Raw genomic sequence first — 17,106 nt, forward strand, 5'->3', positions numbered from 1 at the left:
GAAAGTATCTGGAAGGTTCTGGGAGGAGAGAACTCCAGTCTGTACCTCAACAAAGAGTCACTCCAAGGTGTGAAAAAGGGCCATGAAATGGAGATGTACATAATTTAACCCTCACAGTCCTCCTTATACTTGCACAAGCAACTTTGTGAAATTAATCAGGACCTGGTCTGCCAGCTGTACTCACACCTACCGATGTCTTGCTCCACAAGACAGTCCACTGAAACCAAAGTCTCTAAACTGATAGGCCAAAACCAGAAAGCACCCTGATTGCCAGATAAAGGCAATGAAAGGCCTGTAGCACATGCAAACATACCTCATCTCTGTGCTAAAGATGCATGTAGTAAGGGTGGAAAGTCATATAGACTAAATTATAGTGCTAGCCATCATTTTACAAAGCGAGGGTATTAACTGGGGCAGAAGGAGCATCTATGTTGCATGAAAAGCCCACAACTCATAGGAGCTCAAGGCAATAAGCACATTACCACTACCATGAGCGCGACAGGTACTGTATTTTGGATGAATATCCTTCTGCACAATTTCTACTTTCCCTCTCAGCCTCTCTGCATCTCTGCAGTACTTTGTCTTGCTAAATCCACACCACCTCTGGCCAGGGAAGCAGGGGCCAAAGGTTTTCAAGGGTTGTCCAACAGAAGAGGTGAACCCTTCCATCACATCTCTATCCAGAGAGAAGTATTGCAGATGCCACTACAGAAGAAGTCTCCTCATCCCCTTCTCCACTGAAAGCCAGTCTTTTAGGATCAGCATGGGGGGTACAAAGGTGATACACACTGCAACAAGAAGCCCACCTAGCCCTCCTTCTATGTGAAGACAACCCATCCTTTGAGTCTGGAACTGGGTATGTGTAGTGGCTCTTTAAAATAGATCCATAATTTACATGGTATCTGGACTATGTGTTCTGTGAATGTTTAAGTAGGTTATCTGAAATACTTGAATCTCTTAAAAGAAAGAAGTTAATTTATTAGCTTTTGTGAAGAGCAGGAGATCTGACCCTTTAATCCCCACACCATCACAGAGAAGCTGTTGCAACATCACTTACATTGTATAGTTACTTCAGTTTGGTCACCAAACTTGCTCTTTAATATTTGACTTAAGTGTGCCTGCATAACATTCACATCGATGGGCTCTTGTTTTTGCAGTAGAGAAATAAAATAAGCAATCACACTCCCAGGTCTGAATCCAAGCATAATGATATCGAAGTGGTCATCTTTCAGTTTAATGCGCATTTCTTTAACAACCTGCGTAAATTGAAATTGATATTTGTTCCATGTCTCAGTCAGCTGAGGCACAGCAGGAATGCACACATCATACACACATCAGCATACACACATCAGGATATTCATTTTCTGCACTTATCATTCTTTCAGGGTAATCACTTTGGAATAACAAATAAATGAATAATGACAGTAATTTTTATCTATACCACTAAAAAACTTACTGAAGAAGGATTCCAGAACAACGCATGGTCTGTGATTGAAAACATTAAATCAAAGTTTGACTTCCAAAGCAGTAATCTGTTTAGCTAGTTATCAATGAATAATGCATTGAAACTAGTTATCCTCCTCCACAGGCTACAAACCCATGTGGGACACCGACTGTACAAAATTTGGAATCTACAAAGTACACCTAACATTTCTAAAGTTATCTTCAGTGTCCCCTAGCTTTTTTAACATGTACAACTAAACTTCAAACATGGGCATGCCCACACTACAGGCACAGAATTTGACATTATAGGTTTAGAACAGATAAAATGTTTTTGTCACCAGATTATCAAAATCATGATGTTACAGAATAACTATGCAAAGAGAGACAAGGGTCTGATTTGTCTCTCAATCATTCTGGCATAAACTAAGTGTAATCCCATTACACCAATTGGAACGATTTCAGGTTTACACTGATGTCTCCAGAAGTACAGTCTTGCCCAGTGCTTTCATGTGGATATAGGGCAAGAACAAGCAGTCCGACCTTCTAAGTAAGACTGGTTGAAACATTTCTGTCAGGACTAATCTTTACAGGAAATCAGGTGGTTGATTCAACCCATGAAGAAAAAGGTATCTTCTTGCTGTGGATAAATATGATATTTTACCTGAAAAGTCTGAAAGATTACTATTTTTCATAGATGATAACGAACCTTCTTCTGAGTCACTGCTCAGTGGTCTACCTCCATCTTTCTCTGTGGGATAAACCGCCACCCCAAACTACATGTCGCATTAAGTTCTCTGGCCAGAGACACCAAAAATGCTTTTCTTTTTCTCACCACAATGAGCGGTCTGGATAGGAAACCTGGCCTATGCAGGCAAAAGTGTAAAATTTTGAAACTACAACTACAGTGTGGTAGTACTGTGGAATTTAAAAGAAATAGTTCAATATTCAAATTGTAAAAAAAAATCCAACCCAGAAATTGACTACCTTTTCAGTCATGTTAGTACAGCCTCTCTTTGGTTTTGCCATTTTTTAAAGAAAAGTGTGATAACAGTCATGCTGACATGTTGCACAAGGCCTGAGTGAAAGCTTATTAAAAGACAGTAAAGGGATTCCTGTTGCATTCAGTCAGGTTGGAGGAAGCCTTTTAAATTCACTAAAGTAAATTTTCTGTCCATGAAATGGAGATGCTAGCAGGCATAAGACAAGGTTATGAGTTGGCATTGTGAGAACAAATTAATTACTGCTTATGAAATCTGTGGAGATTCTTAGCTAAAAGATATGATAATCGGACTAAAAATAATTTTCTATGTTAGGTATTTAAAAGCGGTCTACCCCAATCTTACAGTAGTTTTACCTTTTCAACAGGCTTATATATATCAGGATTCCTGAGAGGTGTGTAAATTATTAGTCCTTTTCTTTAACATCCTGCTAAAGACAGCTGAGCGGCAGACTGCTGCTTCTGCATGTCAGCTTTACTAGGCTCATCCACTGTCTCTAAGCTTCTGCTTTCTCGCCTCAGTTCCTCCCTGATATGGACCCCTTGATACTTCCTCCAGTCCTGCAACTGCTACCGTGAAGCAAATTGACAACGATCTGGACTAACAGTACAGACTTGTAAAGGTACCATATTTCCAAGTATGTGTTGAAATGTTATTTTTGAGTACTATTCTTTTTCCATATCCACAGGCATCTGTTTAGTAAGGTGGGAGAAAATAAACAGAATGGGATGTTCCTTGTGCTTATAAAAAGATAATTTTAAAGTGCCTTTCACTAAATATCTTACATTTGAGGATGCATTAGCAAACATACCCCTCCTCATTGGACAACATGCTTTCTGTCCTTCAGTCAAGACAGTTCTTGTGCTTCCTATACTGTTTTATCAAGGAGAGATTATCTTTTTCTTCTGTCACAATCTTGATTTAACAATGAATCTAGGAGACTGATGTTGCTAATCGCAAAACTTTCTTAGTTCATTCATGATGACAAAGATTGCAGCAACTTACTTCTGTTTTGATACTTTCAGACATTGTTTTGTAGCCTTCACTATCAGAGTTATAAAGTGTATGATTAAATGTCTGGCTTTTTAACAAAACACTGCAGGGAAATGCTTGGTAATCTGGAAAAAAAAAAGTGAAACAATTAGGTGAATCCCAGGATGTCATTCCACAATTGCTTTTTGGACTTTATTATCTCATGTATTTATAATACAAATTGATAAAAACAGAAACTAATCAAATAATAAGAAAGTGTATCATGTGTGTCTAATGCACTGGCTTCTGAACCTTCAGAGTTGAATCTCTTCCTCTTCAAATTTGTCAGCCATCACAATCCTCACAACTTGTTAGTCATTCCTATATTATTCAGGGTGCATCCTACTCCCTAATTCAACAGCCACTCTCCCATGGATTTCAGCAGAAGTGGGATCAGTCTATTAGATTTTGCAAGGCACTGAGTATGTTTAAATCCTCATGAATAGGTGGATGAGCCCTAAGCCAGAAGAAGTATGCTTTACATAGAAAAGCCCAGGCTAAAAACAGAGCTGGAAGCTGACTCTGAAGTTTGATGACGGCAGCTTCCTTACCAAAGAAGCGTGAACTTCAGATGCTATGTGAATTGACATAATAAAGCAGATGACAAAATACTCATGAAAGATACTATATTGTGAAATAATACTCCATAGTTATGAATAAAAAAATTTTAAAATTCTATAAAACTTACGTGAGCATACAATATATTTTAAGTCAGGACAACCAGTATTTTGTGGTAAGCAAAACTCAGTTCTGTTGAAACAGGAAACAGGATCTGTAAAATAAATTAAAAAATCAAGATAATTGCCTCTGTGCATGCATTATTATTGCTAGTAAGAAAATGATGAAATAGGTGAAAGCATTTAATCATGGCCAAGCAATCACCTAAGCAGCAGTTCCTTTTGCCCAGTGAGAACTTAGAACTGCAGATTATAAAAATGGAGCATATCAAAAGAGAGGCAGGTGGTGGGTGGATAGGTGGTATGTGAGAACTTTCCTGAAATAATGTTGAGAACTCTAATTTCTTATGAGAGTTAAAGATATAGGTTGTGCTGTTACGTGCTTGTACAACTCAGGTAAACTGGACAGTTTTCAGAAGTAAAAAAGTCACCTGTGATTTCATTTGAAAACAATATGCATCATGGAGTCTCAAAACCTCAGTATGTTTGTCTGGACTGGCTGATCTGAATTATTTATAATGGGTCAAAACAGTAGTAAAGGGTGGTACTGCAGCTTTTATAAGGTTAGCTCATTGGGTATAGCTCTAATTCTCCTCACAGAACTGAACATAATCTTTAACTCCACATAAAATCCAGATGACTTGGTCTTTATTGCTCTTTTTAATTAGCTCACAAACACTTTTCTGGTAGGGCAGATGGCTTCAGATTATGAAAGGAAACAAAATTTCTTTTTTTTGGAAAATAGGGAAACTAATAAATGAAAGCCAGTGGACTGAAGTATTGAAAGATTTGAATGGAAATTATGGTGAGAATTCCTTGGCTCTGTGGTCCTAAAGCCTAAGATAGAGGGTAAGTTCGTAAGAAGGAACCCCATATTTAACTGCTAGAATAATTGCCCTAGAAGGGTTTTGACAATAATCAGACAATTCACTAGAGAACTGAAAAAAGGGTTGCAACAAAGACAGTTGTATTTTAGAGGTCAAGAAATGCTGGAATAAAGTAACAATTGCCAAATGCCAAGTTCGATCTTTCAAAGGATATTAAAAGAAATCATGAAAATTTTCTCAGCCACTGAGAAAGTATGATAAAGTGCAATACAGTTTTATCAAAAGCGGATCATGCCAAAATAACCTAGTAGCTTCCTTTGACAAGCTGACCTTCAGATCTCTTCCAATGATAGAGAAGCAATATTATACAGTGCCAAGGGGTAAATTTTTAGTGGAAAAAGATTTGTCTAAAGGAATTGGCTAATGGGGAGATGGCAATGGGTAGCTTTAAAAGAAGAAACCTTGCTTTAGAGGGATAGTACGTGTGGTGTTCCTTGAGAATCAGTCCACGTGTAGAACTTGTTCAACATTTCCATTATAGATCTTGCCAGAAAATGCATGAGTTAGTTTGCTCATAAAATTTGTTGACGGCACAAAGTTAGTAGGTATCATTAACACAGGGGAGAATTGAGATATCTTCCAGAAAGAATTGGATGAAGCTAAAGCTGGAGCAGCAGCACTGGGGTGACATTCCCTGAAAGTTGTACATTTGGGGATTAATAATAAAAATGTCTTCTCTAACCTGGCAGCACAAGCATTGGAGGGAAAAGGACTTCAGTGCCTGAGCTGATCACAGCTGTGATGCAGCTATGAAAAAAGCATGTGTTGTCCTATGACACATCATTCAATACATTTCCAGCAGAGATGGGAATACTAATGATATGGTAAGCGCACTGATACAACCTTGACTGGATGGCTGTGTGTAATCCCAGTTACCCACATTCAAGAAGGATGACTTCTGTTTCAAAGAAACGAAGAGAAGAATGATGGGGGCCCCCAAGGCAGAGAAGAATTCTTCTTAGGAAAGGAAACTAGGAAGGAATGGCTTGTCTAGTCTAGCAAACAAAGGGTGAGAGCACTGTCTGTAAAAAAGTTTATAATTACATCAGGGAGGGAGAGCACAATATGAGAAAAGGAAGAAAGGGGAGTATTTAAACTAGAGGGCCATGTTAGCACAAAAGCAAATGAATATGGATTTGCCATGGATACTTTTAGGCTGGCAATTTGATAAATGTTTTCAGAACATCAGAGCATTGCAATTCTGGAACTGCTTTTCATTTGGAATAGTGGAGGGAAAATGCCTAAGGCCTCTCAAGATGGCTTATAAATGAGTGGATGAGAACCCTCTATAGTTTTTACCTTATAACTACATAGCTATACTTAACAGACCGCTTGTTGTAAACCTTGTGAAGAGGCAGGTATGGATCTCAGGCTCAGCGCTGCTCTAAGGCCACTACACAGCTTTTGTGTGGTCAGAGGTGGGCAGAGGAAGATTTTTCAAGAAAAGCAAGTTCTTGTCTGCCTGCAACATTTTTTGCATGATGACTATTGGTGCACAGACATTTCAACTAAGAAGGTCCTGTTGAGTGCCCTGGATGCTAAAATGTTGGATCTAGGTTATAGGTACAGTCCCTAAATGGCTCGTAAGGAAGACAATGTCACCCAGGAGGCCCTGTACGTGATAAGAAACGTTTAGCCAAAAGCATTTGGCTCAGGGAAAGGATGTAAGCATCCAGGAGTATATACTTCCCAAAAGATACTTTCCAGGTGTATCTGAAATTTTGAGAAAAAATATAGCGTATGTTCTACTTTTTTTGCTTTAGTACAGTGATTAAACAATTAAACAGTCTGTCTTAATGTCTATATGCTAGGATGAAATTAAACAGATAACAATGACAATTAAGGACTGCCTACATTCACAAAAGCATTTACAACCTAAACTTCACATTACCAGAATATTTCCTGTTAAATTAACAACCGAAATATCCTGACTTTTGTACAGAATTATCTGGTTCAACAATACAGCATGGTCAGAAATTTTATCAGAGTAAGCACTTACTCTTGCAAACTCCTGTTTAATCCAAGTACTCCTATCCAAGTAAGGGGATGAGTCAGATAAATAAAGACAACTTACAGGAATAACAGTCTATGAAATCAAATCCAAATCATATTGTAAGAAGATATTCTGAGAGTATATTCATTAAAAACAAATGAGAGGATGATCGAGGAAGTACCTGTTCGGACACTAACTGAAGTCCAGCTATTCTCAGCACAAGGTACTACTGCCACAGATATTGTGTATACATGACCAGGAAGCAGATGTTTAAACACAATTTTTGTCTCTTTTGTAGTCGTTTTATTTATCTCCTGGTTTCCATCCATGAGGGAGGCGGTGTAGAGGCTGCCTCTCCTGCCACCGGTCCAGCTGAATTGTATTGCTTCCCCGGTCACATTCTGAACTTCGATGGACACTGGCACTGCAAAGTGAAAAATTTTCATACAGCTGAGGGCAGTTCATTTCACTTATGCAATTCTACACATTTAATATTGAAGCAAAAAAATACAAATTAAACCAATATAAAATTTTGTGAGTTTTCTTAGGGTTGATTCTCCCACAAGAGCAGAAATAAACTGTTTGCTCTATAGATGTAAATCATACATTAATGTACTTTATTTGATGGCTCCAAAACACAAATGGGTGACATTCTACTTGCTTCTAGTCTTTCTCACTGCAGGCAAGGCAGCTGCTCTGATGAGTGTTCTGAGGTAGACTGCTATTTGAGTCATACTGATATCATCAGGAGGATGGATTACTAAAATGCCACCAGGAAACCCTAAGTTCAGAGCAGTAGATAGGCTTTTAATAAATGTGCTTCATAATAACATTAAGAAAAATCACCTATCACAGTGGTTTATCACTGGAGGCAGGCACCCAGTGGAACCTTACTGGGTCCAGGAGGGCTTTACTGAGGTGTAGAAACTGCCTTGATTGATATTTGTATAATTATATATTTTCAGTGGTTCTCTCAGGCTTCCCTTTCTGAAATTATATTCAGAGATTTTACTTCACAGCTGATATGACTGATGAACAAGAATATTGATTTTAATAACTCACCTTGGGTAATTTTTATTCATTATAGTATTCAATATAGTATTCAATATCAAATATTTACTTACTGCAAGGTCCTGATGCAAGTGTGGTAGTGAAAATGGAATTAGCTGTCTTTCCTGCAAATCTAGCTGTAGAACTTTTTGGAGGGACTGTAGTCATCTGTTCTGTAAAATAGCAATTTGGAGGCAGTGAGTGGAATTTCTTGTAAAGTTTCACCAAGTTTATGCTATTTATTTTCGTAAACAACTTTCAAAAAACAAGCCCATTGTTTGCCTAAATAGTTAACTATGGTACCCATTCTCATATAAAATCTAGTTCATCAAAGGCCAGTGTAAGTAATCTTAATGAACTATTACCCGAGGCAGGGTCAGGGGAGGGAAAAGGCCTTCTATGCAAATTTTTAAAGCTTTCTTTTAAAAAAAAAAAAATTATATAAAGCGGTTACGTGAAGGTAGATTCTGCTTTTGCTGACAAACTCTCCCTGGAACTTGGTGACTGTTATCTGTGAATCCTTTGTTGCATTGACAGGAATAACTGGCTCCTTCAGCAGTGCAGGTAGCATGTTGGGAACAGTCATTTAATCCTGGCTGACAACTATTCCTTGCTACAGTGACATTAAACAAAACAGAAAAAGAACAAAGTTTTAAGTCAGCATTGGAAAAAGAGATAAACAGAATACTATTTCCAATTGCCTTTCCCCACCTAAATCCCATTTCACTGGATGTTGCCATCAGTGAAATACACACTACTGCTTGAATTCACGGTGATGAATGAATTCATACCTTCTATAACAGTCTTTTTAAGATCAGCTTTCAATACTGTACTCATGTTAAGGGCTTCTATAAAAGCATCTGAAATCTCTGTTTTTGTTATATTTTGTCTTGCATCCAACACGATGTTGAAGAGCACAATCACACTGCCATTCTTGATGCTATTAATTACAATACGCATTGTTTTTCCCTTTATTAATTCTAGGGTCTTCTGTGGCAGATGTGTTTCTATCTGCAAGGTAAAAGGTTTAAGTTATTATCTGTTTTTCTCCTTTAACATAGAAATTTGTTAGATCAATATGCTGGCCATAATTCATTTAGAAGCACCTCTTATAGTAGGGGAATATGTATAACTCCCAGACAGAATTTCATTTAAACCAGGGCCTCAGAGGACCACAATATAAATGAGAAGTAAGGCCTTAATAAGTACTGCTTTGTTTCTAACCATCACACAATCTTTCCTACCCACATTTAAGATTATTCATACCCAGATCCTCATGACTATTTACATTAGGAAAAGATCAACAGAAAATAAATTTTGGTTTAGAATTCCTAAGCAAAATACCTCCTTGATGAACTTAGTTTCAAAGTCCTTAAATGCTGTACTTGATTTGTTCTGATATTCAGGTATGAAATCTTGATTGGTAATCCTAGTGGTTCCATTGAAGACTGCAGCAGCTGTGGAGATATTAAAGACAGAATAACCAGCCAAAGTATAGGTGTTGTTTAAAAATGGTTCCTCAGCTAAGTACCTCTAAGGATAAGAGCAAACCAGAGGTGAATGCAGACAGGTTAACTCCCTGCACCACAGTTGGCCACAATATATCTCATAAATACTCTGTACTATACATTGACCACTGTATTCCTCACCTTTTACTTGATGTGTCTCTGAAGGAAGAGGACAAGCTGTTACATGATGTGAAGGGGAAGGACCACCATACCCTTGGGTCATGTGCCTTGCAGCAAGGCAGCTTTGAACACCAGTCCCTGCAAGAGGCCTGCCCTTAACCTGCAGTGCATTGACTCTGCTCCTTCCAACATGTCACTTCATGTACAGGCACGGTTGCTCCCAGAATCACAGACCCTGCCCCATGGGAGGACAGTGCAAGACTCCAGGTAATAGATAATAGAATAGGTATTATTTCACTTGTGAACTTAACTACACTGGTATATCCTACTGTAAGCATTTGCCATACTGCAGCTGCTGCTTCTACTGAAGAAGCAGCTGGGATTTGCAAAGCAAGCAAGCAGTAGGAGGTGCAGGACTCTGGGTTTTCCTAGGCTAAAAGTGGCTTACAGGAGGACTGTGGCTTTAAACCTGCTGGCTGCTATGTGACTGGGTACCCAAAAGTGGGCACAACTTGCATGTGAAGATGCTGGAGCAGGACAGGCTTGGGAAGTAAAGAGTATGGAGCTGGGAGAGACTGGCATGTTGAACCACTGTGGTTCTAGTTCAGTAAAGTTTTGAATTTGGCAGGAGGACAAGGGAGGCTTTGGATCTTAGACCCATGAAAAATTTGCAGGCTGGCTTTAAGTGTCTGAAAGTTTGGCCTCCCTTTACCTATTCATTTCAGTATATAGCTGTCCTGGTTTTGGCTGGGACGGCGTTAACTCTCTTCTTAGTAGCTGGTACAGTGCTGTGTTTTGGATTTAGTGTGAGAATAATGTTGATAACACGCTGATGTTTTAGTTGTTGCTAAGTAGCGCTTATCTTAAGCCAAGGATTTTTCAGTTTCCCATGCTCTGTCAGCAAGCAGGTGTGCAAGAAGCTGGGAGGGAGCACAGCCGGGGCAGCTGACCTGAACTAGCCAAAGGGGTATTCCATACCGTGGAACGTCATGCCCAGTATATAAACAGGGGGGAGTTGGCCGGGAGGGGTGGATCGCAGCTGTGGCATTGGTCAGCAAGTGGTGAGCAATTGCACTGTGCATCACTGGGGTTTTTTTCTCCTCCCCCCCCCCCTTTTTTTTGTTATATTCCTTTTCATTACTATTATTATTATTATATTTCATTATTACCATTGTTAGTATTATATTTCACTTTAGTTATTAAACTGTTCTTATTTCAACCCATGAGTTCTACCTTCTTTCCTGATTCTCCCCATCCCACCAGGAGCAGGGTGGGGGGAGTGAGGGAGCGGCTGCGTGGTGCTTGGCTGCTGACTGGGATTAAACCACAACAATAGCTTATTCATGTCCAGGTAGGTGCTCAATGAAAAAGGGCTTCATCTTCAGGCCATGTATGTGTTAGGCTGCTAATGGAAAAAAGAAAAGGTTCCTGAGGAAATACCTGTCCGAACTGTCAAGGAGGTACTGATATTCTTAGAGCAAGTTGAAACATCCACAGATATTTGGTATTCTTGATCAGAAAGCAGATTTTCAAATGCAGTACGTGTTTCATTTAGGCTTTTCTTCATCTCTCTAGGGCCTCCCCACAGACGCACTCTGTAAGGACTGTCTCTTGTGCCACTTTGAGGTTTCCAGCTGAACTGTATCATTGTACTGGTCACATCCTCCAGCTGTATGGAGAAAGTGATAGGAACTAAAAAGCAAAAAAGGAATTCCTGTGAGACACATAGTTATAGTCTGTGTGTCTTTAAGGAATAAAGTATTAATGCAAAACTGATTGCCTAAGGAAAAATTGAAGTCTCTGCAATGTTTTTATAAAGGTGTGAATCACAGAATCATATCATAGAAACATACAATGGTTTGGGTCGGAAGGGACCTTAAAGATCATCTAGTTCCAGCCCCTCTGCCATGGGCAGGGACACCTTCCACTAGACCAGGTTGCTCAAAGCCCCATCCAACCTGGCCTTGAACACTTCCAGGGATGGGGTATCCACAACTTCTCTGGGCAACCTGTTCCAGTGCCTCACCACCCTCATAGTGAAGAACTTCTTCCTTACATCTAATCTAAATCTACCCTCTTTCAGTTCAAAGCCATTACCCCTTGTCCTATCACTACATGGCCTTGTAAAAGTCCCTCTCCGGCTTTCTTGTAGGCCCCCTTCTTGTAGGCTGCTATAAGGTCTCCCTGGAGCCTTCTCTTCTCCAGGCTGAACAATCCCAACTCTCTCAGCCTGTCCTCATAGGAGAGGTGCTCCAGCCCCCTGATCATCTTTGTGGCCCTCCTCTGGACTCGCTCCAACAGGTCCATGTCCTTCTTATGTTGGGGGCCCCAGAGCTGAACACAGTACTCCAGGTGGGGTCTGATGAGAGCAGAGTAGAGGGGGAGAACCACCTCCCTTGACCTGCTGGTCACGATTCTTTTGATGCAGCCCAGGATACGGTTGGCTTTCTGGGCTGCAAATGCACATTGCTGGGTCATGTTGAGCTTCTCGTCAACCAACACCCCCAAGTCCTTCTCCACAGGGCTGCTCTCAATCCATTCATACCCCAGTCTGTATTTGTGCTTGGGATTGCCCTGACCCATGTGCAGGACTTTGCATTTGGCCTTGTTGAACTTCATGATGTTCACATGGGCCCACCTCTCAAGCCTGTCAAGGTCCCTCTGGATAGTATCCCTTCCCTCCAGCGGGTCAACCGCACCACACAGCTTGGTGTCATCGGCAAACTTGCTGAGGGTGCACTCAATCCCACTGTCCATGTCACCGACAAAGATGTTAAACAGCACCGGTCCCAATACCAACCCCTGAGGAATGCCACTCGTCACTGCTCTCCACTTGGACATTGAGCCGTTGTGAAAGACCAAGTTACACCTTATCATGCATGAGCATACCTCCTATTGAATTCCATGAGAGCACTATGACTCCAAATCAGGGTAGGATTAACCCCTTAGATTTGTATTCAAAATAGAAGAATACTATTATGCTCTAAAAATGGAAATCATATCCCCAATTTTTTTTTTTTTTGGTGCAGAATAGAAAAAGGCTGCATTCTCCTCTTTTCCGTCTTTGCTTTACTTTTTTATCTATTAAAAAATGATGAAAGATTCATTACTGCATATTCTTTGAAGTCAGCAGATAGCCACTTGGCAAAAACTAAAGATACACTAGAAGAGAATTACTATTGAAACAAACAAGAACAGAGTTAGCAAAAATAAATTCAATGGAATTCTCCCAAGGAAGGAACAGCCTCTAATATTTCATAAAAGGGAATTTTGAAACTCAGATAAACAACAACAACAATTAAAGTTCCCACTAACATAATTTTACCTATGCAACATAACTACACAGCATTTTACCTCTGTGGCACACCACATCATTGCATAACTACAGGGTGTGCCATTTTGAATGCAACTGCGGACTGGAGCTGCAGTTTTTGAGAAATGTCTGTAGATGCAGTGATTCATATTCCCGGATTAAATTTCCAACTTAAAAGACATACTGTAAAAAGTTAAAATTCCGACTGAAAATAGCAAGAATAGAAGTAAATTATACTCAATTCTTCCAACAATACAGAAAATTAGATTTCTTATCATATGTTAAAATACTCACAGCAAGTTCCAGTAAAAGAAGTATTAACAGATGTTGATTTCGTAAAATTCGTCATGGATTGGGTCACCAACAATGTGGCAGGAAGGGAAAGGGACGTCTTGGCGTTGGGCTCAGCCGTTGTGCTGCTCCCCTGGTTCATGGTGGGACTTACGCCTTCGCTGGGAGGAGTCGTGGCACGGCTAGCCACAGAGGCTGTGGCCATGGTAGGCAAGGGGCTCCCTGTGGAAGACGAAGTGGCCCTTGCCCCCATCGTGGCCTGCCCCTGCGTGAGGGGTCTGGAGGTGAGCTGTGCTGCCTGTGTCTCCACACTGCCAGCCAGCGTGGACGAAAGGCTGGTCTTGGTGGTATCTGAGGCGGGGGAAGTGCCGGAGGTGGAAGCTGATGGCTTGGGTCTGGGCACGCTGGGAGCTGGGCTGTGCGTCGTGGCCTCTGCTGTCACAGCACCCGACCCAGCGATCGTAACGCCAGGAGCGGAGGAAGGAGTGGAGGACGCGAGTGCCGTGGATGGGTGGGATGTAGCGGCCAAGCCCGCCTCAGTGGTGCCGCTGGTGCTGCTTCGCTGTGGGCTGGGAGTCGCAGCTGAGGAGCCCGCAGGAGAGGAGGAGGAGTGGCTCGTCGCTGCCGAGCTGGGCCTTAGAGACACGGAGGCAGCACCGCCACTCGCTGTGCCCATGCCGGTGGTAGTGACATCGGGCCTCATCGTTGGGAAGGTGGGGCTCATTGCCTCACTCCCGGCAGACACCCTGAGTGAGGTGCCTTCCAGAGCTGGCGTGTCCGTCGTTCCTTCTCCACCCACCATCCTCGATGTGGAGGGGGTCGCCAGCGATGTGGCATGGAGGGAAAGGGACGTCTTGGTGTTCGGCTCAGTCATACCAGTATTTGAGCTGTGTGCAGCCAGGCCAGTTCTACTGTCTTGCTCTCTGCTCGTAGACCCTTTTATGTGGTTCTGAGGGGTGGTAGTCGGTATGCTTGTTCCTTTGATCAATGCCGTTATAGTCTCTGCACCAGTTACCATTTCAGAAACGTGGATTGTGGATATTTGCCCTGTAATTATGTGAAGTATTTTAATACTCTACCAAGTATAATTTTGTTCTTGTGTGAAGATTTCATTTTCCTTTCCTTCCTCATTTTCAGTTACATACTTTCTTTGCTATTCCTTAACTACCATGAGATTTCTATGCCATTTCCTTTTTCATTTGCATAGATTTAAGGAGCTCTTTACCTTACTGATTTCCTGATAATATTTTTTTTCTGTGTCATTTTAGAGATTTAAATTACCTTATTATATGCTTTGCTGTTGCTAGTCCACATAGTCTTCAATTTTTTGATGTATCATTTGATGTATACATAAAAGCTTGTAATGTAACAATACATATTTTGCAAAATTCCTCTTACAGACTGATACGTTTTCTGCATCCCAGTACAGCTTGAATTGTAAGACTCTGTGCTTGTATCCCTTGGATTATTAACAGCAAGTACTGATCACTCAAGAAACTTATACTCATCTGCATTGAATGACATGAAACTAGACAGTAAGAATAAAATAATGCAGCCCTCTGAATTTCTAGATGTTATTTCAAAAAACTCTTGCAGTACAGTGAGAACCCAGCATAATTAATACAACCTAGTCCATGCTTTCTTATGAGTCTTTTCCTAAAGAGTGTCTCAGGGGAGAAAAATTGGCAAAACAGATCATTCATCGGTCTCATAACTAAACTTAAGGTTAAAAAAAGTCATAAAATCTTGTCAGACACTGTATGTTTCATCTTTTAGATGAGAGTTTTCCAAATACTTTGCTCTCATTCTTTTATGTTACAGCTTTATGTCCCTACTAAAATACCTGCTGAAATACTACATATTCAAGAGAAATTTAAAAAAAAAGATTAACTGTAAATATTGCATGTTATTGCATTTTATATTGATTTTTAGCCATCCAGCCCCCCTCTAGATTATCATTTCAAATGTATCTCAAGGACATCCTCTAAATATATAGCAATGGTAAATAATCAAATAGATTTTAACTTACACAGAAAAAAAGAGAAAATGAAATGCCAAGGGTAATTCCAAGTCCCCATGTTGAGTTTTCACCTCCTTGCAGTACTCTTTCCGTTTGTGGAACTGACTGTTTGAATTGAAGACTTCAGTAATTTAAACAGGGGTGAGGCTGCATTGTTACGTCTCAGCCTTAGCTAATCCCTCACACAAGTGGGATCACAGCCAATGTAATGAAATTCTCACACCTGAATAATAAATTCCAAAGTTTTCTGTTGAAGTATGCTTGCTTTTGTTTAATGGAACAAAGTCTGAATGTGATCCAAAGGCTAGTGAGTCAAAAGGAAAGACAGACAGAATTCAGTGAGCAGTGCATCACACCTGAACATCTTTTTGTTCAGGATGTTCAATAAGCAGAATATTTTAACAACAACCTTGGGCCTGGGCAATGCATGACTAAGATACAGAACTGAGGAGCCTTGAGTCCAAAAGTCTTGCCCTAATCAGGAGATGCAACCTTCTTCCTCCACATTTTCCTGTATTTTTAATTATTTAGGAGTAAATGTTTAAATATTCAGTTCTAACTTGTATATTTATTGTATTAGAATGGCAAATTGCTAGAAATGCACCAAACAGACATCAGCCTTTGGTTCTCCAATACTGTAAAGAGGCTGGAGTGGTTGTAAATCTCTGCTACTTCACCTCTTTGAACTAGGTGGAAAATACTGGATAACCAGGCCTCTCATTCTTAGCTGAGTTTATCCACATTTTCTTTAGCAGGTAGGCTCCTCCTAACTATAGGCAGTTGATATGGACAGCCACTGCTGGTCGCCTGCTTTGGGTCACAACTTTACCCCAATGATACCATACCCGCCTTCCTTTTCTTCAGTGACGAATCATTATAGAAACCCCAGGCCTCCGTGTGCCTGTGGGCTCATCAATGACTTAAACATTTACATTATGTCATATTTTGAATACCCTTTCCTGCCTGAGGTTTATGTTGATAAAAGCCTTCATTAAATCATTTTCAGTGAGATTTTTTTTCAGCCACACTGTGTGCAGAGGAATGCTGCTAAACAGACAGAGCACTTGTCCTTTGCAAAGTGAAAGGGCTCCCTCTTACTCTGCAGCACACTTGGAGTTAATACCTGCCTCTCTGGGGGATGCTACCAGTGCTGGCACAATAAGAGCAGTTACCGTACTTAAATTTCTTGCAGTCCCTGTCTGGAGTGGAGTGGGGTGGAGTGGAGTGGAGCAGAGTAAGGCCTGAAGAAGGAAGACCATTATTTATCTGAACTTTTTTCAAGTTTTTTATAGATAGGCCAAGACCTGCCATATCTATAACTACATAAGTTCTAGATTTTGCTCCAGCAGTTATGTTTTCTAAAATTGGTTTCATTTCAGTTTTACTTTGACAGGGAAGTAAGATGAAGGCAAATAGTCCTTGAAATGAACCCAAGAAAGGGTATTGTTCTCTGGTGTGAGGTAGCAGATTTCAGCTTTGTGCCTTGTTTGATGTAGGAACTCCTGGCAGTCAGATGTTTTCTTAGCAGTCACTTGTTTACAGCTTTAACTGAAATGCTTCAAGAATGCATATGAGCTATTTCCTCTTGCGTAGATCATTGGAAATCCCATCTTCCTTTTACTTAGGAGGCCAACGTCTTCAGGCTCCTCTCTCTCTTGGACTCCCATTAGGCTAACACCAGTCTTTAACTCATACTCAGCTTGGGCACTTATGGTGGCACTATTCCACGCACGAAGGTAGTGTTTGGACCTAATCCCCTCCCGTGACCTCTGCA

The sequence above is a fragment of the Gymnogyps californianus genome, chromosome 1 (assembly GCF_018139145.2).
Source record: "Gymnogyps californianus isolate 813 chromosome 1, ASM1813914v2, whole genome shotgun sequence".
Taxonomy (NCBI): Eukaryota; Metazoa; Chordata; class Aves; order Accipitriformes; family Cathartidae; genus Gymnogyps; species Gymnogyps californianus.